Here is a 21820-nt window from a genome sequence, read left to right on the forward strand (position 1 = left end):
AGAATATTTGAATCTTTGGACATTCCCACCAAATATGATAAACTGTCCCCACTTCCCCACACTCTCGCCAACACCACTGTGATTTCTCCGCACTTATCTTTCCCTCCACACTCGGAACAATGTGCCATCTTGTCAGACATTTATAATTTAATTCCACATCCCTCAAACTTACATTTCCGTGAACTAATCTATTTATTTTCTTCTGTTTTCCTTCATCTAGTACCACCCCCATGTCTCTTTCCCAATTCACTATGTGCAGTGGTTTAATATTTGTGCCTAAATCTGTGAGGATTCTATATACTTTGGCTATTCCATGTTTCCCATCACCCCGTGTGTCCAGCAACCTTTCAAACAAATTCCAATCCTCTTTCATTCTCAGGGGTTTTTTTAGATTTCCCCAAAAACGTTTTAATTGATAGTATCGCCACTCATCCAGCCTAGTGAAAATATTTCCCTTTTCCTTTTCCAGCTCTTTAAAGGTCTTCAATTTCCCATCCCCCATTATATCTCTGAGTTGGACGTCCTCCTTTGTAAACCATCTACCTGCTATTTCTTCTCTACCTGGTGGAAAAAATTCTGTATTTCTTAGTGGCATAAGTATAGAGTTAAATTCCCATCTCATATATTTGTGCATTTTATCCCATTCCCTTAATACATTTACAGTGTACAAACTTAAATCCTCCTTCAGTCCTCTATATTGTGTCGGTAACCATATTATACTATTCAGTTTAGTTCCACTAAGTGTATTCTCAATTTTTATCCAGCTTTTCCCCTCTACATTGAACGTCCAATCAAAGATTCTTCCTAATATTACTGCTTTATAATATCTCTTTATATCTGGAACTCCCAGGCCACCCTGCTCTTTATCTCTACTTAATACCTCATGGGACACCCTCGGTTTTTTCTTCCTCCAGATATATCCCGTTATCATTTTTTTTATCACTTTAAAAAAAGCTTCCGGGAGTTTAATTGGTATCATTTGGAATCTGTATAAAATTTTTGGTACGATTATCATTTTTACCAAGTTTATACGTCCTAACCACGATGGGGTTCCTCTCTCTAACGCTTTTAATTCCCCTTTTACTTCATTCAATAGTGAAATATAGTTTAGCTTATACAAGTTTTTATACGACGTGCTGAGCCTTACACCCAAGTACTTTATATCACTTTCTTTCCAAATAAAGGGAAACTCTTCTTGTATTTTTTCCTGTTCACTTTTTGGGATATTTATGTTTAAGATCTCAGTTTTTGTTGGATTGATTTTTAAATTTGATAATTCTCCATATTCCTTCAACAATTTCATTAGATTTGGGAGTGTGATCCTGGGGCTCCCCACATAAAACAGCAGATCATCAGCGAAAGCTGCCACTTTATGTTCTACACTTCCTATCTGAATTCCCTTTATGTCTCCATTTTTCCTTATTGTTGATAAAAGAGGCTCTAATGACAAAACATATAATAAGGGAGACAAAGGGCAGCCCTGCCTCGTTCCATTTGACATCCCAATGGGTTCTGTTTTTTCCCCATTTACTATTACCACTGCCGAGGGTTTACTATACAGTTTTCCAATCCATTCCCTCATTCTACCTCCTATTCCTAGATCTTCTAAGGTATCCATCATGAAGCCCCAGTCTACTCTATCGAAGGCCTTTTCTGCATCAATTGAAAGGGCCACCGCTGGTAACTCCCCATTTTTACTTCTCTGAATCAGCATCAGGGATCTCAACCCATTGTCCCTGCCCTCTCTTCCTGGGACAAAGCCCACCTGATCTCCATGTATCCATGTAGGCATAAACTCCTTCAACCTATTCGCTAGGACCTTTGCATATATCTTGGTGTCCAAATTCAACAGTGAAATGGGCCTATAACTTGAACATTGCGAGACGTCTTTCCCTTCTTTATGTAACAGTACCACATGAGCCTGCAAAGATTCTCCCCTCATGTCCATCTCTCCTCCCAGGGCATTCATATATTTTTCCAGTTTGGGGTTTAATATTTCACTAAATTTTTTATAATACCCTACTGTATAACCATCTGGGCCTGGGCTCTTCCCCATCTCCATACTTTTTACTACTATCCTTATCTCTTCTTGTGTAATCTCTGCTTCAAGGGAGTTTAGTTGGTCTTCTTTTATTTTTGGTAATCCTGCATTTTTTAGATAAATCTTCCTTTTTTTTTTTTTTTTTTCCTTATCCATATTATTTACTTCATCATATGGAGTGATATTATACAACTTCCTGTAATAGTCCGCGAACGTCTTTGCAATTTCTTTATTTGAGTGGACCATTTCTCCCTTAGGGCTTTTTATTTTATCTATATAATTCCTATTTTTTTTTTTCCTTAAGGTTCTCATTAAATATTTTCCTGGCCTATCTCCCCATTTATAGTTTTCGCTTAACACTTTATTATACACTCTCCTTCTCTCCTCTTCCATCAGGGTTTCCAGTTCCTCTTTCTTTTTTATTATCTTCTGCTTAATTTCTTTTAGCATTTTATTTTTATATAGTTGTTCTAACTCCGATATATCTTTTAAGAACCCACTAATTTTTTCTCTTCTTTCTCTTTTTTTTCTTGCCCCAATTGCAATCAGAACTCCTCTTATATATGCCTTATGAGCCTCCCATACTGTTGCTTTAGACACATCCTCTGTCTCGTTCTCTTTAAAGAATCTCTCAATTTCCTTCCCAATCCTCTGTGCATTATCCTTGTCCATGAGAAGTGCTTCATTCAACCTCCAACCTACCCCTTCTGTTCTCCTCCCCCATCCCATCCTCAATACAACAGGGGCATGATCCGAGAGCGTCATTACTCCTATATCTGCTTTAACCATTGAGTCTATAAAGTGATGTTCTATCAATATATAGTCCAACCTTGAGTATATCTGATGTGCATTTGAGAAAAATGTGTAGTCTCTATCTTTCATATGCAAGATTCTCCATGAATCTACCAATTGGCATCCATGGATCACCTTCTTTAATAGTCTTAGAGATCTACTCCCCTCTCTTTGTACCTTAGAATTTGTATCAATTTGTGGATCCATACAAAAATTAAAATCTCCCGCCACTATTATACAACCCTCTTTAAAATCCATCAACTTTTTTAACACACCCTTCAAGTACTCCTCTGGTTTTTTATTTGGACAATATATATTAGCTACTGTGCACTCCACCCCTTGTATTTTACCCTTCAAAAACAGATATCTCCCCTCTGGGTCCACTTTTCTGTCCTTTAATTCAAATCTTATATTTTTTCTGAACCCTATTGCCACCCCTTTAGCTCTCTTAATTGGGGAATCTGCAAAATACCATATTGGGTAATCTCTAGATTTCAGCTTCACCTTAGATTCTATCTCAAGATGTGTCTCCTGCAAAAAGACCACCGAAACTGCTTGATGATGTAATTCCTTAAATAACCTAAATCTCTTCCCAGGACAATTTAATCCCTTTACATTATAAGTGATAACTTGTAAATCTTCCATCTTTTTTTTTTTTTTTTTAGAGATCACATAACTATCCTCCTTCTCCTTACCCTTGCTTTTTATACCTCTCTCTATCCTGCAGAGTATTTCCTTTATTATTCTTTTCCCTCCCTCCCTCCCTCAACTCTCCCCAACCCCTACCCTTCCTAACCCTCCCCCCCTGCCAGCTCCCCCCCCCCCTCCCTCCCACCTCCCCACCCCCCCCAGGCTTCCCATGCCTTTGGATCATATTCCACCTTTGATCCCTCTATGGGGGTTTGACTCTGCCCATGACCGCTTACCTCCCCCTCCTCCCCAATATCCCCTTATCTGTTAATTCTCTATTTCCTCTTTTGACCAGCTGCCACTTTCCTGACCCACAAAAATCCAACTCTCCCTCCTCCACTTCCCAACCAGGTATCGTTTGTCTCTGCAGTCCAAGTTTGTCACAAAATTCCTCCATGTCTTCCGGGAATTTTAAAATAGCTGTAGTTCCATCCCTCCACCCAATTAAACTTAAGTCACGACCCCATCTGTATTTCACATTTTGTTTTTTCATCTCTTCTAATAGGGGTTTCAGTGATCTCTTCCTTCTCAGAGTCTCTGCTGTCAGATCTGCAAAAATTTGGATATTTTTCCCTCCATATGTAATATTTGTTTTTCCTTTGATCTTTTTCCATATCTCTTCTCTATCTCCATAATTATGAAATTTAACAATTATATCTCTCGGTTTTTCTACCCCTTTTCCTTGTTGGTACTTCCCAATCCTGTATACTTCATCCAGTTTGAACATCTCCTCATCCGAGTTGTCCATTATGAAGTTCAAGATTTTGCCAGATAATTCTTTTAAATCTTCCCCCTTTGTCAGTTCCGGGATTCCTCTTACTCTGATATTATTTCTCCTTTCTCTATTTTCTTGTTCTTCCATCCTATAAAGCAATCTCTTGTATTCTTTTTTATCTTCAATTATCCATTTCTCTAATTTTAGGATATTCTGAGCCTGGGCTTGTACCTTCTCCTCCACTTCCTCCACCCTAGTTAACAGTTGTCCCAGATCTTCCCGGATCATCCCCATCTCTTGCTTTATTGAGTTTTCCAAACCTTTAAACATCTCCACCATTTCTTTTTTGTTAGGTATTTGCATATCTCTTTCCAACTCTCTTGGTTCAATACCTTCCATTTGATTGTTATAAACTGGGCCCAGGGAAAGTCTCGGACTATTATCCACACTTATATCCAATTCACTTTTTTCATTTATTCCCTGAGTTCTTTCTGGGGTAACATTTCCTTGTGACACATATTTCTTAATTGTACCAGTTTGGGTATTCTTAGGCCCGCTCCCTTTTATATTTTTACCTTTCATGTTGTTATTGAAATATTTACTCTTGTTTCATGCAACTTCGGTTCTCTTACTCCTCCCGATCTTCAGACCTATCCTAGGAATCCCCTAATTCTTTTATTTTCAGGATGAATTTTTAAAACACTGTCTTATTCTGGATACTTGGGAAAGTAGTGCAGGAGCTCAATATATATAAAAGTCTAATATACGAACCCAATGTAAATGGTGTATAAAAAGGGGACCTGTAGGCTGAAGACTAACCCACGGTCATCACTCACCCACCGCGTTGGAACCTCACTCCAGAAGCAGATCTCCTCTGTATTTTTGTCCACTTATAGCCTCTTGAAAGGATTCCTAGGGGTCTCACGTAGCTCATGTAGCTTATCTTTAGGTCACAAGTCCTCTTAAGTTGGAGTTGATATACAGGTTAATACTTAATAGAGAAAGGAGTAGTGTAGGAGGTATACTTTTTAACCCTTTTATGAAAATGAAGATATAAAGTTTATAAGACTGTAAAGTTGAGAATGGTTAGGAGGTGATATGGGGTGGAGGTAGGTTAAGTAGAGGAGACAGGTATATGTTTATACGTGGTGTATATTGTGGGGGCAATATGTCTTTTGCTCTCCTCCACCTGCACTGCTATCGGGCAATCTCTCTCCTTCTCTGAGCTCCCAGAGCTCCTCCGCGGCTTCCCACGTGTCGGTGCCGCTCCAATACCTTGCCCGTCTCACCAGCGTCTCCCTGGCGACCCCGCTCCTCCGAAGCCGCCGCAAGACGCCGGAGGATACCACGAGGCTTCCCTCTCTCAGCTGGCTCTAGGCTGCCCGACCGTCTCCCTGGCAACCCTGCTCCTCCGAAGCCACCGCGTGACACCGCGAGACGCCAGAAGATACCACGAGGTTTCCCTCTCTCAGCTCTCTCCAGGTTCCAGGCTGCCCGACCGTCTCCCTGGCAACCCTGCTCCTCCTCGATAACAGCTGCTGGGCGTCGGGGGAAAACCCAGAGGTATCCCCCTCCCGTCTCTCTCCTGACACTCTCCTGGGTCCGATCGTCCTCGGGCTTCCACGAATCCTCTCCTGCAGGTGGGTCTCTGCACTCAATTAGTGCTGCTGGCCATTCAATCAGGGATTCATAGGGAGGATAAACGAGGGGAGGCTATCGGAGAGTGCTTACTACACCCTCTCCCATGCCGCCATGTTCAGGCTCCACCCTCCTCTGCGACCCTCCTGCTTGGCCTTTTGACTAGAGAGGCGAGGCTTTTCCCACAGCGCTCAGTGCCGAGCCTGAAGAAAAAAAAAATCCAAAGCAGGTCACCCCACGTGAGGGCTTTCCTTTGGAGGATACGGGCATTGATCCCGCTACCTCTCGCATGCTAAGCGAGCGCTCTACCACTTGAGCTAATCCCCCTTGGCTCCGGTGCTTTCTTTGCGCTCTCGTTGATCACTGCTCTCTTATGTGCTACGCGGCATAAAGTCCACCATCTGTTTTGTGTAACTGTGTTTCATTCAGCACAGCACAATGCAGCATCCCAGTGCTATATACCACCTGCCAGCAATCAACTCCTTCACTGCCACCAACAATTGCCTCTCTCACTAGCACTGTTGCCGGAGATGCAATCTTCAAGCGCAAAGGATTAAAAATCACCTTTTTACCCCGTACGCTGCTTATTGACATGACACATTAGGTCTACATTCCACAGACTCAAAGCATAGATATATTTCCTCATTTTTTACTACTTGCAGCTTCACATTTAAATGCTGTATATACATCTAAGATCACCCAGAATGCAATCTGGAAACCAACCATCAGATGGCATCAGAACACCTACCACGTTAGATAGCTATATCTCCAGGCACCTCCCCGTGTCAGCATTGATGGGTTAGGCTGTGGCCGCTAGACACCAAGACAGCCTCCATTTTCCCAATTTCAAAGGTTTTCACTCTTCCTCCACAGAGGTCCCTTTTTTCTTTCCTGAGACTTTGGACAGCAGAATCCCTTGGGAAGAAGCTCCTTCTCCAGCCAGTAGCAAGGGTTCTGGTGTTATCCATGGAACCCTTGGTGGCAGAGTGGCACCTCCAAGCATGTCCGTGGGCGACTAACAACCATTTCCTTCGGTATGGCCCCATGGCTTTCCATGATGTCATTTGAAGGAGGTGGTTTCAAAAAGGCTCACACCGACTAGCAGGTTCTAGACAATACACATGAGCCTTGACACCTTCCAAGGTACTGGATATCTGGGGGCGGCGGGATACTGAGCTACCTGTGAGGCGATAGCTGGATAGAAAGTGAGCATAATTGCATTGGCCGGGAATCGAACCCGGGCCTCCCGCGTGGCAGGCGAGAATTCTACCACTGAACCACCAATGCTCTTTGGCAGGACACATGTGGCTTCCCTGGCCTGACAGGTGGTAAAAGGTGCTGCTTTAGGCCATGGTAACCATCTCTGTGAATACATTCAGATGTGGGTCAAGTCCACCCAAAGACATGCCTTTCTTCAGCCGTACACACCACCACTGTGAACATGTAGGACAGCCCATTGCGTCTTTGAGGCTAGAAAGCCTTTCCATTGGAGAAGAAAAGCCCAAAGACGGGGCCAGAGCTTTTTCTAAGTACCTTTGACTTGGGGTTGACTTGTCAAAATCAATGTCAGTGCCTATTAATCTACCTTGCGACTTTGCCGGATGGACCCACTCCCCATTCACATCCGTAGGAGATCTTTAGAGGGGCTCCACATTGGCCTGATGTGAGACTCTGCAAAGTCAATAGGAGCTGCCTGAAACAGAGAGGAACCGATCTTTTCCCATGAAAGCCTTCTATAAGCAGAATGTGGAAAGTGGCCGTGGAGCGGCAGGCGAGGTTGCCTCCCAGCCAAAGAATTTCCTGAAGTTTTTGTCCCGTAGGACCGGTAGCATATTACATCCTCCTATTTTTGCAGGGTCTTCCGGCCTGGAGCAGAGTGGCGCAGCGGAAGCGTGCTGGGCCCAGAAGTCGATGGATCGAAACCATCCTCTGCTAAGTTGACCTTTTTCTCTGGCAATCTCTCTTTCTTTGCTTAGGCAAAGGGCTTTCTTTCACCCAGAAAATGCTTTGATTAATCGGGGAGCACACCGCAGACAGCCCGGCAACAAACCCAGCCCTCAATGCGCCAAGTCCCCTACACGTGCTGTCTTTCAGCTCTTTGCTTTCACTTGTCTAATCTGTCCATCCTAAGACAAAACTCATACAATATTCCAACAGTCTGAACTGTGGAATTCATTGATCTATTCATAGATTTCTTGAGGGAGATTGTTGATAAATATTTCTGTCCCAAACAGAGGATCTTCTCCAACCCAGTCTGCACGAGGGCCACCATATTTCCTCTGACCATTGACCTGTACCGGGTTAATATGACATCTTTCCATCCACTCCGCAAGGGAAGATTTATTGTCTTTATACAGAGTTGTAATCCAAGCCTCGCTCTCAGCGTTCATCGCGTTGTTGTCCATCATTGGAGAATGATCTGCTCTCTCCATGGGCCCTAATCAGTGGGCAGAAGGCTAGCCCCTAGTTCCCTCCAAAAGCCCTGTTCTGGTTGGGTCTGTGACACTTCTGTGTCAAGGAAGTGGGACGTGATTGTGGTGATAAAACCAGTGGAAACCTCTCAGCTTCTACATGGCACTTGCACTTTTTGCACTAATGGAATATTGTCTCTTGGCCATGGAAGGCTGGCCGTGCTTTGGGTAATAGATTGCTTTGGTCCAACACTGCCTTGCGCGACTTCTGGCAGGCAAAGCAAGCACTTTATGCTTTGTGTTAGTCCTTCTGTGTCAATTTATGGGCTGAAGCCACATCTGCCCGAGAGTGTCAACGCCATGGCACATGTTACGAGGATGACTCCTGCTTGGCCTTTTGACTAGAGAGGCGAGGCTTTTCCCACAGCGCTCAGTGCCGAGCCTGAAGAAAAAAAAAATCCAAAGCAGGTCACCCCACGTGAGGGCTTTCCTTTGGAGGATGCAGGCATTGATCCCGCTACCTCTCGCATGCTAAGCGAGCGCTCTACCACTTGAGCTAATCCCCCTTGGCTCCGGTGCTTTCTTTGCGCTCTCGTTGATCACTGCTCTCTTATGTGCTACGCGGCATAAAGTCCACCATCTGTTTTGTGTAACTGTGTTTCATTCAGCACAGCACAATGCAGCATCCCAGTGCTATATACCACCTGCCAGCAATCAACTCCTTCACTGCCACCAACAATTGCCTCTCTCACTAGCACTGTTGCCAGAGATGCAATCTTCAAGCGCAAAGGATTAAAAATCACCTTTTTACCCCGTACGCTGCTTATTGACATGACACATTAGGTCTACATTCCACAGACTCAAAGCATAGATATATTTCCTCATTTTTTACTACTTGCAGCTTCACATTTAAATGCTGTATATACATCTAAGATCACCCAGAATGCAATCTGGAAACCAACCATCAGATGGCATCAGAACACCTACCACGTTAGATAGCTATATCTCCAGGCACCTCCCCGTGTCAGCATTGATGGGTTAGGCTGTGGCCGCTAGACACCAAGACAGCCTCCATTTTCCCAATTTCAAAGGTTTTCACTCTTCCTCCACAGAGGTCCCTTTTTTCTTTCCTGAGACTTTGGACAGCAGAATCCCTTGGGAAGAAGCTCCTTCTCCAGCCAGTAGCGAGGGTTCTGGTGTTATCCGTGGAACTCTTGGTGGCAGAGTGGCACCTCCAAGCATGTCCGTGGGCGACTAACAACCATTTCCTTCGGTATGGCCCCATGGCTTTCCATGATGTCATTTGAAGGAGGTGGTTTCAAAAAGGCTCACACCGACTAGCAGGTTCTAGACAATACACATGAGCCTTGACACCTTCCAAGGTACTGGATATCTGGGGGCGACGGGATACTGAGCTACCTGTGAGGCGATAGCTGGATAGAAAGTGAGCATAATTGCATTGGCCGGGAATCGAACCCGGGCCTCCCGCGTGGCAGGCGAGAATTCTACCACTGAACCACCAATGCTCTTTTTCAGGACACATGTGGCTTCCCTGGCCTGACAGGTGCTAAAAGGTGCTGCTTTAGGCCATGGTAACCATCTCTGTGAATACATTCAGATGTGGGTCAAGTCCACCCAAAGACATGCCTTTCTTCAGCCGTACACACCACCACTGTGAACATGTAGGACAGCCCATTGCGTCTTTGAGGCTAGAAAGCCTTTCCATTGGAGAAGAAAAGCCCCAAGACGGGGCCAGAGCTTTTTCTAAGTACCTTTGACTTGGGGTTGACTTGTCAAAATCAATGTCAGTGCCTATTAATCTACCTTGCGACTTTGCCGGATGGACCCACTCCCCATTCACATCCGTAGGAGATCTTTAGAGGGGCTCCACATTGGCCTGATGTGAGACTCTGCAAAGTCAATAGGAGCTGCCTGAAACAGAGAGGAACCGATCTTTTCCCATGAAAGCCTTCTATAAGCAGAATGTGGAAAGTGGCCGTGGAGCGGCAGGCGAGGTTGCCTCCCAGCCAAAGAATTTCCTGAAGTTTTTGTCCCGTTGGACCGGTAGCATATTACATCCTCCTATTTTTGCTGGGTCTTCCGGCCTGGAGCAGAGTGGCGCAGCGGAAGCGTGCTGGGCCCATAACCCAGAGGTCAATGGATCGAAACCATCCTCTGCTAAGTTGACCTTTTTCTCTGGCAATCTCTCTTTCTTTGCTTAGGCAAAGGGCTTTCTTTCACCCAGAAAATGCTTTGATTAATCGGGGAGCACACCGCAGACAGCCCGGCAACAAACCCAGCCCTCAATGCGCCAAGTCCCCTACACGTGCTGTCTTTCAGCTCTTTGCTTTCACTTGTCTAATCTGTCCATCCTAAGACAAAACTCATACAATATTCCAACAGTCTGAACTGTGGAATTCATTGATCTATTCATAGATTTCTTGAGGGAGATTGTTGATAAATATTTCTGTCCCAAACAGAGGATCTTCTCCAACCCAGTCTGCACGAGGGCCACCATATTTCCTCTGACCATTGACCTGTACCGGGTTAATATGACATCTTTCCATCCACTCCGCAAGGGAAGATTTATTGTCTTTATACAGAGTTGTAATCCAAGCCTCGCTCTCAGCGTTCATCGCGTTGTTGTCCATCATTGGAGAATGATCTGCTCTCTCCATGGGCCCTAATCAGTGGGCAGAAGGCTAGCCCCTAGTTCCCTCCAAAAGCCCTGTTCTGGTTGGGTCTGTGACACTTCTGTGTCAAGGAAGTGGGACGTGATTGTGGTGATAAAACCAGTGGAAACCTCTCAGCTTCTACATGGCACTTGCACTTTTTGCACTAATGGAATATTGTCTCTTGGCCATGGAAGGCTGGCCGTGCTTTGGGTAATAGATTGCTTTGGTCCAACACTGCCTTGCGCGACTTCTGGCAGGCAAAGCAAGCACTTTATGCTTTGTGTTAGTCCTTCTGTGTCAATTTATGGGCTGAAGCCACATCTGCCCGAGAGTGTCAACGCCATGGCACATGTTACGAGGATGACTCCTGCTTGGCCTTTTGACTAGAGAGGCGAGGCTTTTCCCACAGCGCTCAGTGCCGAGCCTGAAGAAAAAAAAAATCCAAAGCAGGTCACCCCACGTGAGGGCTTTCCTTTGGAGGATGCGGGCATTGATCCCGCTACCTCTCGCATGCTAAGCGAGCGCTCTACCACTTGAACTAATCCCCCTTGGCTCCGGTGCTTTCTTTGCGCTCTCGTTGATCACTGCTCTCTTATGTGCTACGCGGCATAAAGTCCACCATCTGTTTTGTGTAACTGTGTTTCATTCAGCACAGCACAATGCAGCATCCCAGTGCTATATACCACCTGCCAGCAATCAACTCCTTCACTGCCACCAACAATTGCCTCTCTCACTAGCACTGTTGCCAGAGATGCAATCTTCAAGCGCAAAGGATTAAAAATCACCTTTTTACCCCGTACGCTGCTTATTGACATGACACATTAGGTCTACATTCCACAGACTCAAAGCATAGATATATTTCCTCATTTTTTACTACTTGCAGCTTCACATTTAAATGCTGTATATACATCTAAGATCACCCAGAATGCAATCTGGAAACCAACCATCAGATGGCATCAGAACACCTACCACGTTAGATAGCTATATCTCCAGGCACCTCCCCGTGTCAGCATTGATGGGTTAGGCTGTGGCCGCTAGACACCAAGACAGCCTCCATTTTCCCAATTTCAAAGGTTTTCACTCTTCCTCCACAGAGGTCCCTTTTTTCTTTCCTGAGACTTTGGACAGCAGAATCCCTTGGGAAGAAGCTCCTTCTCCAGCCAGTAGCGAGGGTTCTGGTGTTATCCATGGAACCCTTGGTGGCAGAGTGGCACCTCCAAGCATGTCCGTGGGCGACTAACAACCATTTCCTTCGGTATGGCCCCATGGCTTTCCATGATGTCATTTGAAGGAGGTGGTTTCAAAAAGGCTCACACCGACTAGCAGGTTCTAGACAATACACATGAACCTTGACACCTTCCAAGGTACTGGATATCTGGGGGCGGCAGGATACTGAGCTACCTGTGAGGCGATAGCTGGATAGAAAGTGAGCATAATTGCATTGGCCGGGAATCGAACCCGGGCCACCCGCGTGGCAGGCGAGAATTCTACCACTGAACCACCAATGCTCTTTGGCAGGACACATGTGGCTTCCCTGGCCTGACAGGTGCTAAAAGGTGCTGCTTTAGGCCATGGTAACCATCTCTGTGAATACATTCAGATGTGGGTCAAGTCCACCCAAAGACATGCCTTTCTTCAGCCGTACACACCACCACTGTGAACATGTAGGACAGCCCATTGCGTCTTTGAGGCTAGAAAGCCTTTCCATTGGAGAAGAAAAGCCCCAAGACTGGGCCAGAGCTTTTTCTAAGTACCTTTGACTTGGGGTTGACTTGTCAAAATCAATGTCAGTGCCTATTAATCTACCTTGCGACTTTGCCGGATGGACCCACTCCCCATTCACATCCGTAGGAGATCTTTAGAGGGGCTCCACATTGGCCTGATGTGAGACTCTGCAAAGTCAATAGGAGCTGCCTGAAACAGAGAGGAACCGATCTTTTCCCATGAAAGCCTTCTATAAGCAGAATGTGGAAAGTGGCCGTGGAGCGGCAGGCGAGGTTGCCTCCCAGCCAAAGAATTTCCTGAAGTTTTTGTCCCGTAGGACCGGTAGCATATTACATCCTCCTATTTTTGCTGGGTCTTCCGGCCTGGAGCAGAGTGGCGCAGCGGAAGCGTGCTGGGCCCATAACCCAGAGGTCAATGGATCGAAACCATCCTCTGCTAAGTTGACCTTTTTCTCTGGCAATCTCTCTTTCTTTGCTTAGGCAAAGGGCTTTCTTTCACCCAGAAAATGCTTTGATTAATCGGGGAGCACACCGCAGACAGCCCGGCAACAAACCCAGCCCTCAATGCGCCAAGTCCCCTACACGTGCTGTCTTTCAGCTCTTTGCTTTCACTTGTCTAATCTGTCCATCCTAAGACAAAACTCATACAATATTCCAACAGTCTGAACTGTGGAATTCATTGATCTATTCATAGATTTCTTGAGGGAGATTGTTGATAAATATTTCTGTCCCAAACAGAGGATCTTCTCCAACCCAGTCTGCACGAGGGCCACCATATTTCCTCTGACCATTGACCTGTACCGGGTTAATATGACATCTTTCCATCCACTCCGCAAGGGAAGATTTATTGTCTTTATACAGAGTTGTAATCCAAGCCTCGCTCTCAGCGTTCATCGCGTTGTTGTCCATCATTGGAGAATGATCTGCTCTCTCCATGGGCCCTAATCAGTGGGCAGAAGGCTAGCCCCTAGTTCCCTCCAAAAGCCCTGTTCTGGTTGGGTCTGTGACACTTCTGTGTCAAGGAAGTGGGACGTGATTGTGGTGATAAAACCAGTGGAAACCTCTCAGCTTCTACATGGCACTTGCACTTTTTGCACTAATGGAATATTGTCTCTTGGCCATGGAAGGCTGGCCGTGCTTTGGGTAATAGATTGCTTTGGTCCAACACTGCCTTGCGCGACTTCTGGCAGGCAAAGCAAGCACTTTATGCTTTGTGTTAGTCCTTCTGTGTCAATTTATGGGCTGAAGCCACATCTGCCCGAGAGTGTCAACGCCATGGCACATGTTACGAGGATGACTCCTGCTTGGCCTTTTGACTAGAGAGGCGAGGCTTTTCCCACAGCGCTCAGTGCCGAGCCTGAAGAAAAAAAAAATCCAAAGCAGGTCACCCCACGTGTGGGCTTTCCTTTGGAGGATGCGGGCATTGATCCCGCTACCTCTCGCATGCTAAGCGAGCGCTCTACCACTTGAGCTAAACCCCCTTGGCTCCGGTGCTTTTTTTGCGCTCTCGTTGATCACTGCTCTCTTATGTGCTACGCGGCATAAAGTCCACCATCTGTTTTGTGTAACTGTGTTTCATTCAGCACAGCAAAATGCAGCATCCCAGTGCTATATACCACCTGCCAGCAATCAACTCCTTCACTGCCACCAACAATTGCCTCTCTCACTAGCACTGTTGCCAGAGATGCAATCTTCAAGCGCAAAGGATTAAAAATCACCTTTTTACCCCGTACGCTGCTTATTGACATGACAAATTAGGTCTACATTCCACAGACTCAAAGCATAGATATATTTCCTCATTTTTTACTACTTGCAGCTTCACATTTAAATGCTGTATATACATCTAAGATCACCCAGAATGCAATCTGGAAACCAACCATCAGATGGCATCAGAACACCTACCACGTTAGATAGCTATATCTCCAGGCACCTCCCCGTGTCAGCATTGATGGGTTAGGCTGTGGCCGCTAGACACCAAGACAGCCTCCATTTTCCCAATTTCAAAGGTTTTCACTCTTCCTCCACAGAGGTCCCTTTTTTCTTTCCTGAGACTTTGGACAGCAGAATCCCTTGGGAAGAAGCTCCTTCTCCAGCCAGTAGCGAGGGTTCTGGTGTTATCCATGGAACCCTTGGTGGCAGAGTGGCACCTCCAAGCATGTCCGTGGGCGACTAACAACCATTTCCTTCGGTATGGCCCCATGGCTTTCCATGATGTCATTTGAAGGAGGTGGTTTCAAAAAGGCTCACACCGACTAGCAGGTTCTAGACAATACACATGAGCCTTGACACCTTCCAAGGTACTGGATATCTGGGGGCGGCGGGATACTGAGCTACCTGTGAGGCGATAGCTGGATAGAAAGTGAGCATAATTGCATTGGCCGGGAATCTAACCCGGGCCTCCCGCGTGGCAGGTGAGAATTCTACCACTGAACCACCAATGCTCTTTGGCAGGACACATGTGGCTTCCCTGGCCTGACAGGTGCTAAAAGGTGCTGCTTTAGGCCATGGTAACCATCTCTGTGAATACATTCAGATGTGGGTCAAGTCCACCCAAAGACATGCCTTTCTTCAGCCGTACACACCACCACTGTGAACATGTAGGACAGCCCATTGCGTCTTTGAGGCTAGAAAGCCTTTCCATTGGAGAAGAAAAGCCCCAAGACTGGGCCAGAGCTTTTTCTAAGTACCTTTGACTTGGGGTTGACTTGTCAAAATCAATGTCAGTGCCTATTAATCTACCTTGCGACTTTGCCGGATGGACCCACTCCCCATTCACATCCGTAGGAGATCTTTAGAGGGGCTCCACATTGGCCTGATGTGAGACTCTGCAAAGTCAATAGGAGCTGCCTGAAACAGAGAGGAACCGATCTTTTCCCATGAAAGCCTTCTATAAGCAGAATGTGGAAAGTGGCCGTGGAGCGGCAGGCGAGGTTGCCTCCCAGCCAAAGAATTTCCTGAAGTTTTTGTCCCGTAGGACCGGTAGCATATTACATCCTCCTATTTTTGCTGGGTCTTCCGGCCTGGAGCAGAGTGGCGCAGCGGAAGCGTGCTGGGCCCATAACCCAGAGGTCGATGGATCGAAACCATCCTCTGCTAAGTTGACCTTTTTCTCTGGCAATCTCTCTTTCTTTGCTTAGGCAAAGGGCTTTCTTTCACCCAGAAAATGCTTTGATTAATCGGGGAGCACACCGCAGACAGCCCGGCAACAAACCCAGCCCTCAATGCGCCAAGTCCCCTACACGTGCTGTCTTTCAGCTCTTTGCTTTCACTTGTCTAATCTGTCCATCCTAAGACAAAACTCATACAATATTCCAACAGTCTGAACTGTGGAATTCATTGATCTATTCATAGATTTCTTGAGGGAGATTGTTGATAAATATTTCTGTCCCAAACAGAGGATCTTCTCCAACCCAGTCTGCACGAGGGCCACCATATTTCCTCTGACCATTGACCTGTACCGGGTTAATATGACATCTTTCCATCCACTCCGCAAGGGAAGATTTATTGTCTTTATACAGAGTTGTAATCCAAGCCTCGCTCTCAGCGTTCATCGCGTTGTTGTCCATCATTGGAGAATGATCTGCTCTCTCCATGGGCCCTAATCAGTGGGAAGAAGGCTAGCCCCTAGTTCCCTCCAAAAGCCCTGTTCTGGTTGGGTCTGTGACACTTCTGTGTCAAGGAAGTGGGACGTGATTGTGGTGATAAAACCAGTGGAAACCTCTCAGCTTCTACATGGCACTTGCACTTTTTGCACTAATGGAATATTGTCTCTTGGCCATGGAAGGCTGGCCGTGCTTTGGGTAATAGATTGCTTTGGTCCAACACTGCCTTGCGCGACTTCTGGCAGGCAAAGCAAGCACTTTATGCTTTGTGTTAGTCCTTCTGTGTCAATTTATGGGCTGAAGCCACATCTGCCCGAGAGTGTCAACGCCATGGCACATGTTACGAGGATGACTCCTGCTTGGCCTTTTGACTAGAGAGGCGAGGCTTTTCCCACAGCGCTCAGTGCCGAGCCTGAAGAAAAAAAAAATCCAAAGCAGGTCACCCCACGTGAGGGCTTTCCTTTGGAGGATGCGGGCATTGATCCCGCTACCTCTCGCATGCTAAGCGAGCGCTCTACCACTTGAACTAATCCCCCTTGGCTCCGGTGCTTTCTTTGCGCTCTCGTTGATCACTGCTCTCTTATGTGCTACGCGGCATAAAGTCCACCATCTGTTTTGTGTAACTGTGTTTCATTCAGCACAGCACAATGCAGCATCCCAGTGCTATATACCACCTGCCAGCAATCAACTCCTTCACTGCCACCAACAATTGCCTCTCTCACTAGCACTGTTGCCAGAGATGCAATCTTCAAGCGCAAAGGATTAAAAATCACCTTTTTACCCCGTACGCTGCTTATTGACATGACACATTAGGTCTACATTCCACAGACTCAAAGCATAGATATATTTCCTCATTTTTTACTACTTGCAGCTTCACATTTAAATGCTGTATATACATCTAAGATCACCCAGAATGCAATCTGGAAACCAACCATCAGATGGCATCAGAACACCTACCACGTTAGATAGCTATATCTCCAGGCACCTCCCCGTGTCAGCATTGATGGGTTAGGCTGTGGCCGCTAGACACCAAGACAGCCTCCATTTTCCCAATTTCAAAGGTTTTCACTCTTCCTCCACAGAGGTCCCTTTTTTCTTTCCTGAGACTTTGGACAGCAGAATCCCTTGGGAAGAAGCTCCTTCTCCAGCCAGTAGCGAGGGTTCTGGTGTTATCCATGGAACCCTTGGTGGCAGAGTGGCACCTCCAAGCATGTCCGTGGGTGACTAACAACCATTTCCTTCGGTATGGCCCCATGGCTTTCCATGATGTCATTTGAAGGAGGTGGTTTCAAAAAGGCTCACACCGACTAGCAGGTTCTAGACAATACACATGAACCTTGACACCTTCCAAGGTACTGGATATCTGGGGGCGGCAGGATACTGAGCTACCTGTGAGGCGATAGCTGGATAGAAAGTGAGCATAATTGCATTGGCCGGGAATCGAACCCGGGCCTCCCGCGTGGCAGGCGAGAATTCTACCACTGAACCACCAATGCTCTTTGGCAGGACACATGTGGCTTCCCTGGCCTGACAGGTGCTAAAAGGTGCTGCTTTAGGCCATGGTAACCATCTCTGTGAATACATTCAGATGTGGGTCAAGTCCACCCAAAGACATGCCTTTCTTCAGCCGTACACACCACCACTGTGAACATGTAGGACAGCCCATTGCGTCTTTGAGGCTAGAAAGCCTTTCCATTGGAGAAGAAAAGCCCCAAGACTGGGCCAGAGCTTTTTCTAAGTACCTTTGACTTGGGGTTGACTTGTCAAAATCAATGTCAGTGCCTATTAATCTACCTTGCGACTTTGCCGGATGGACCCACTCCCCATTCACATCCGTAGGAGATCTTTAGAGGGGCTCCACATTGGCCTGATGTGAGACTCTGCAAAGTCAATAGGAGCTGCCTGAAAAAGAGAGGAACCGATCTTTTCCCATGAAAGCCTTCTATAAGCAGAATGTGGAAAGTGGCCGTGGAGCGGCAGGCGAGGTTGCCTCCCAGCCAAAGATTTTCCTGAAGTTTTTGTCCCGTAGGACCGGTAGCATATTACATCCTCCTATTTTTGCTGGGTCTTCCGGCCTGGAGCAGAGTGGCGCAGCGGAAGCGTGCTGGGCCCATAACCCAGAGGTCAATGGATCGAAACCATCCTCTGCTAAGTTGACCTTTTTCTCTGGCAATCTCTCTTTCTTTGCTTAGGCAAAGGGCTTTCTTTCACCCAGAAAATGCTTTGATTAATCGGGGAGCACACCGCAGACAGCCCGGCAACAAACCCAGCCCTCAATGCGCCAAGTCCCCTACACGTGCTGTCTTTCAGCTCTTTGCTTTCACTTGTCTAATCTGTCCATCCTAAGACAAAACTCATACAATATTCCAACAGTCTGAACTGTGGAATTCATTGATCTATTCATAGATTTCTTGAGGGAGATTGTTGATAAATATTTCTGTCCCAAACAGAGGATCTTCTCCAACCCAGTCTGCACGAGGGCCACCATATTTCCTCTGACCATTGACCTGTACCGGGTTAATATGACATCTTTCCATCCACTCCGCAAGGGAAGATTTATTGTCTTTATACAGAGTTGTAATCCAAGCCTCGCTCTCAGCGTTCATCGCGTTGTTGTCCATCATTGGAGAATGATCTGCTCTCTCCATGGGCCCTAATCAGTGGGCAGAAGGCTAGCCCCTAGTTCCCTCCAAAAGCCCTGTTCTGGTTGGGTCTGTGACACTTCTGTGTCAAGGAAGTGGGACGTGATTGTGGTGATAAAACCAGTGGAAACCTCTCAGCTTCTACATGGCACTTGCACTTTTTGCACTAATGGAATATTGTCTCTTGGCCATGGAAGGCTGGCCGTGCTTTGGGTAATAGATTGCTTTGGTCCAACACTGCCTTGCGCGACTTCTGGCAGGCAAAGCAAGCACTTTATGCTTTGTGTTAGTCCTTCTGTGTCAATTTATGGGCTGAAGCCACATCTGCCCGAGAGTGTCAACGCCATGGCACATGTTACGAGGATGACTCCTGCTTGGCCTTTTGACTAGAGAGGCGAGGCTTTTCCCACAGCGCTCAGTGCCGAGCCTGAAGAAAAAAAAAATCCAAAGCAGGTCACCCCACGTGAGGGCTTTCCTTTGGAGGATGCGGGCATTGATCCCGCTACCTCTCGCATGCTAAGCGAGCGCTCTACCACTTGAGCTAATCCCCCTTGGCTCCGGTGCTTTCTTTGCGCTCTCGTTGATCACTGCTCTCTTATGTGCTACGCGGCATAAAGTCCACCATCTGTTTTGTGTAACTGTGTTTCATTCAGCACAGCACAATGCAGCATCCCAGTGCTATATACCACCTGCCAGCAATCAACTCCTTCACTGCCACCAACAATTGCCTCTCTCACTAGCACTGTTGCCAGAGATGCAATCTTCAAGCGCAAAGGATTAAAAATCACCTTTTTACCCCGTACGCTGCTTATTGACATGACACATTAGGTCTACATTCCACAGACTCAAAGCATAGATATATTTCCTCATTTTTTACTACTTGCAGCTTCACATTTAAATGCTGTATATACATCTAAGATCACCCAGAATGCAATCTGGAAACCAACCATCAGATGGCATCAGAACACCTACCACGTTAGATAGCTATATCTCCAGGCACCTCCCCGTGTCAGCATTGATGGGTTAGGCTGTGGCCGCTAGACACCAAGACAGCCTCCATTTTCCCAATTTCAAAGGTTTTCACTCTTCCTCCACAGAGGTCCCTTTTTTCTTTCCTGAGACTTTGGACAGCAGAATCCCTTGGGAAGAAGCTCCTTCTCCAGCCAGTAGCGAGGGTTCTGGTGTTATCCATGGAACCCTTGGTGGCAGAGTGGCACCTCCAAGCATGTCCGTGGGCGACTAACAACCATTTCCTTCGGTATGGCCCCATGGCTTTCCATGATGTCATTTGAAGGAGGTGGTTTCAAAAAGGCTCACACCGACTAGCAGGTTCTAGACAATACACATGAGCCTTGACACCTTCCAAGGTACTGGATATCTGGGGGCGGCGGGATACTGAGCTACCTGTGAGGCGATAGCTGGATAGAAAGTGAGCATAATTGCATTGGCCGGGAATCGAACCCGGGCCTCCTGCGTGGCAGGCGAGAATTCTACCACTGAACCACCAATGCTCTTTGGCAGGACACATGTGGCTTCCCTGGCCTGACAGGTGCTAAAAGGTGCTGCTTTAGGCCATGGTAACCATCTCTGTGAATACATTCTGTTGTGGTGGTTTATGTAAGGATATTTTTATCTATAAAGGGCGTGTCCCTTTCCCTTAGATGAAATATTACAGTGCCTCCAGCCGTTAAAATACGGCAAATATTTAGTAAACCAATAATTTGGACACTTTGATAATTTGATCACCACTTATTATTATACCTTGAATTCTTTTAGCCAATATGATTTCGTACCATACACACAAAATTTGCCTTATAATAGATAAATATAAAAATTTATTTATGTACAAAAATTATATATATATTAACACAAAACGCAAAAGACTGGTGATAAATGAACATTGGTACACACAATCAAAAATATATCCTACCAATGTGAGACACAATAATAAGGTCTCTAACTAATTACATCAATCACAAATTTTTAATGATATGATTTTTCTTAAATTTATTAATAATTAATAATTTCGAATATCTCAAAGGTTATATTCTTACAAGCCGTGGCCATAGGATTGCAAGAAGGAAGCCCTTGATATATGATACTCTGGTTATTAATATTCAATAAATTATGAAATATGAAAAATTTATAATATGGCAATAAACAATTTTTAACAGTAACACAGTATCTTTCTACATAGATCTAACTACTCAATATTGTTATGATACACTGAGGTAATTTTATGATTCCACACAACAGAGAACATAATTAATACAAAAATCAAATAAATATCTCACCACACCCGGAATTCAGACTAGGCAACTCTCCCGTGGATTTAGCTGGCAGTGGAACGCCTTTAGACTGATATATAGGGCAAGTGATAGATTCAGTAGGGGAGAATGTAGGAAGTTATCAGATTAGAGGTTTAAAGTTTTAGGAAGTTTGAAAAGATGGAAGAGTAGTTATTCAGCAGATCTTTTTCAGATGTCAGGTCTTTCCATGAGGTTTTTATGAGGGATCTTTCTTTTCCTTAAAGCACATGGGCTTTTATATCCACTAGTCCATTGTTCTAAGATACCTTCCCACCAGGCTTCCTGATTGGCTAGTTGAGAAATGTGTGTACATAAGCTATTTCTCACCTGCCCGCCAGGTGGCGGTCATGTATCACAGAACAATGTGAGTATTTGAGATGACTCATACCTTGGGTGGAATCTTCAGGTAATTTCAGGAATAAAATATAGGGCTCTATCCAGATATAGCAGTGATACCTATATTATTCTAAATAGGGACCATGGAATATAGGTGTATATTCGGTTATTCCTCCTTGAAGTACCATCCTGTTTGTTTCCTGATAAGACATGTAACTAATGCTAGTCTATAATACATCTTACTT

At 45.7% G+C, this 21820-nt stretch overlaps 8 non-coding genes across 8 annotated transcripts; all 8 read right to left on the minus strand.

Annotated features, from left to right (window-relative positions):
• Window positions 1–6130: 6130 nt before the first annotated feature.
• Window positions 6131–6203, minus strand: TRNAA-AGC (transfer RNA alanine (anticodon AGC)). The gene has a single exon. It is a non-coding gene; the product is annotated as a tRNA-Ala (tRNA).
• Window positions 6204–7092: 889 nt separating this feature from the next.
• Window positions 7093–7163, minus strand: TRNAG-GCC (transfer RNA glycine (anticodon GCC)). The gene has a single exon. It is a non-coding gene; the product is annotated as a tRNA-Gly (tRNA).
• Window positions 7164–9742: 2579 nt separating this feature from the next.
• On the minus strand, window positions 9743–9813 carry TRNAG-GCC (transfer RNA glycine (anticodon GCC)). Its single transcript has one exon. It is a non-coding gene; the product is annotated as a tRNA-Gly (tRNA).
• Window positions 9814–12399: 2586 nt separating this feature from the next.
• TRNAG-GCC (transfer RNA glycine (anticodon GCC)) lies at window positions 12400–12470 on the minus strand. The gene has a single exon. It is a non-coding gene; the product is annotated as a tRNA-Gly (tRNA).
• Window positions 12471–14094: 1624 nt separating this feature from the next.
• Window positions 14095–14167, minus strand: TRNAA-AGC (transfer RNA alanine (anticodon AGC)). The gene has a single exon. It is a non-coding gene; the product is annotated as a tRNA-Ala (tRNA).
• Window positions 14168–17713: 3546 nt separating this feature from the next.
• On the minus strand, window positions 17714–17784 carry TRNAG-GCC (transfer RNA glycine (anticodon GCC)). The gene has a single exon. It is a non-coding gene; the product is annotated as a tRNA-Gly (tRNA).
• Window positions 17785–19408: 1624 nt separating this feature from the next.
• TRNAA-AGC (transfer RNA alanine (anticodon AGC)) lies at window positions 19409–19481 on the minus strand. The gene has a single exon. It is a non-coding gene; the product is annotated as a tRNA-Ala (tRNA).
• An 889-nt stretch (window positions 19482–20370) lies between these two features.
• TRNAG-GCC (transfer RNA glycine (anticodon GCC)) lies at window positions 20371–20441 on the minus strand. Its single transcript has one exon. It is a non-coding gene; the product is annotated as a tRNA-Gly (tRNA).
• Window positions 20442–21820: the final 1379 nt, after the last annotated feature.

Source organism: Staurois parvus, unplaced genomic scaffold (assembly GCF_062004578.1).
Source record: "Staurois parvus isolate SC_StPar_1 unplaced genomic scaffold, SC_StPar_1.0 ptg001130l, whole genome shotgun sequence".
Taxonomy (NCBI): domain Eukaryota; kingdom Metazoa; phylum Chordata; class Amphibia; order Anura; family Ranidae; genus Staurois; species Staurois parvus.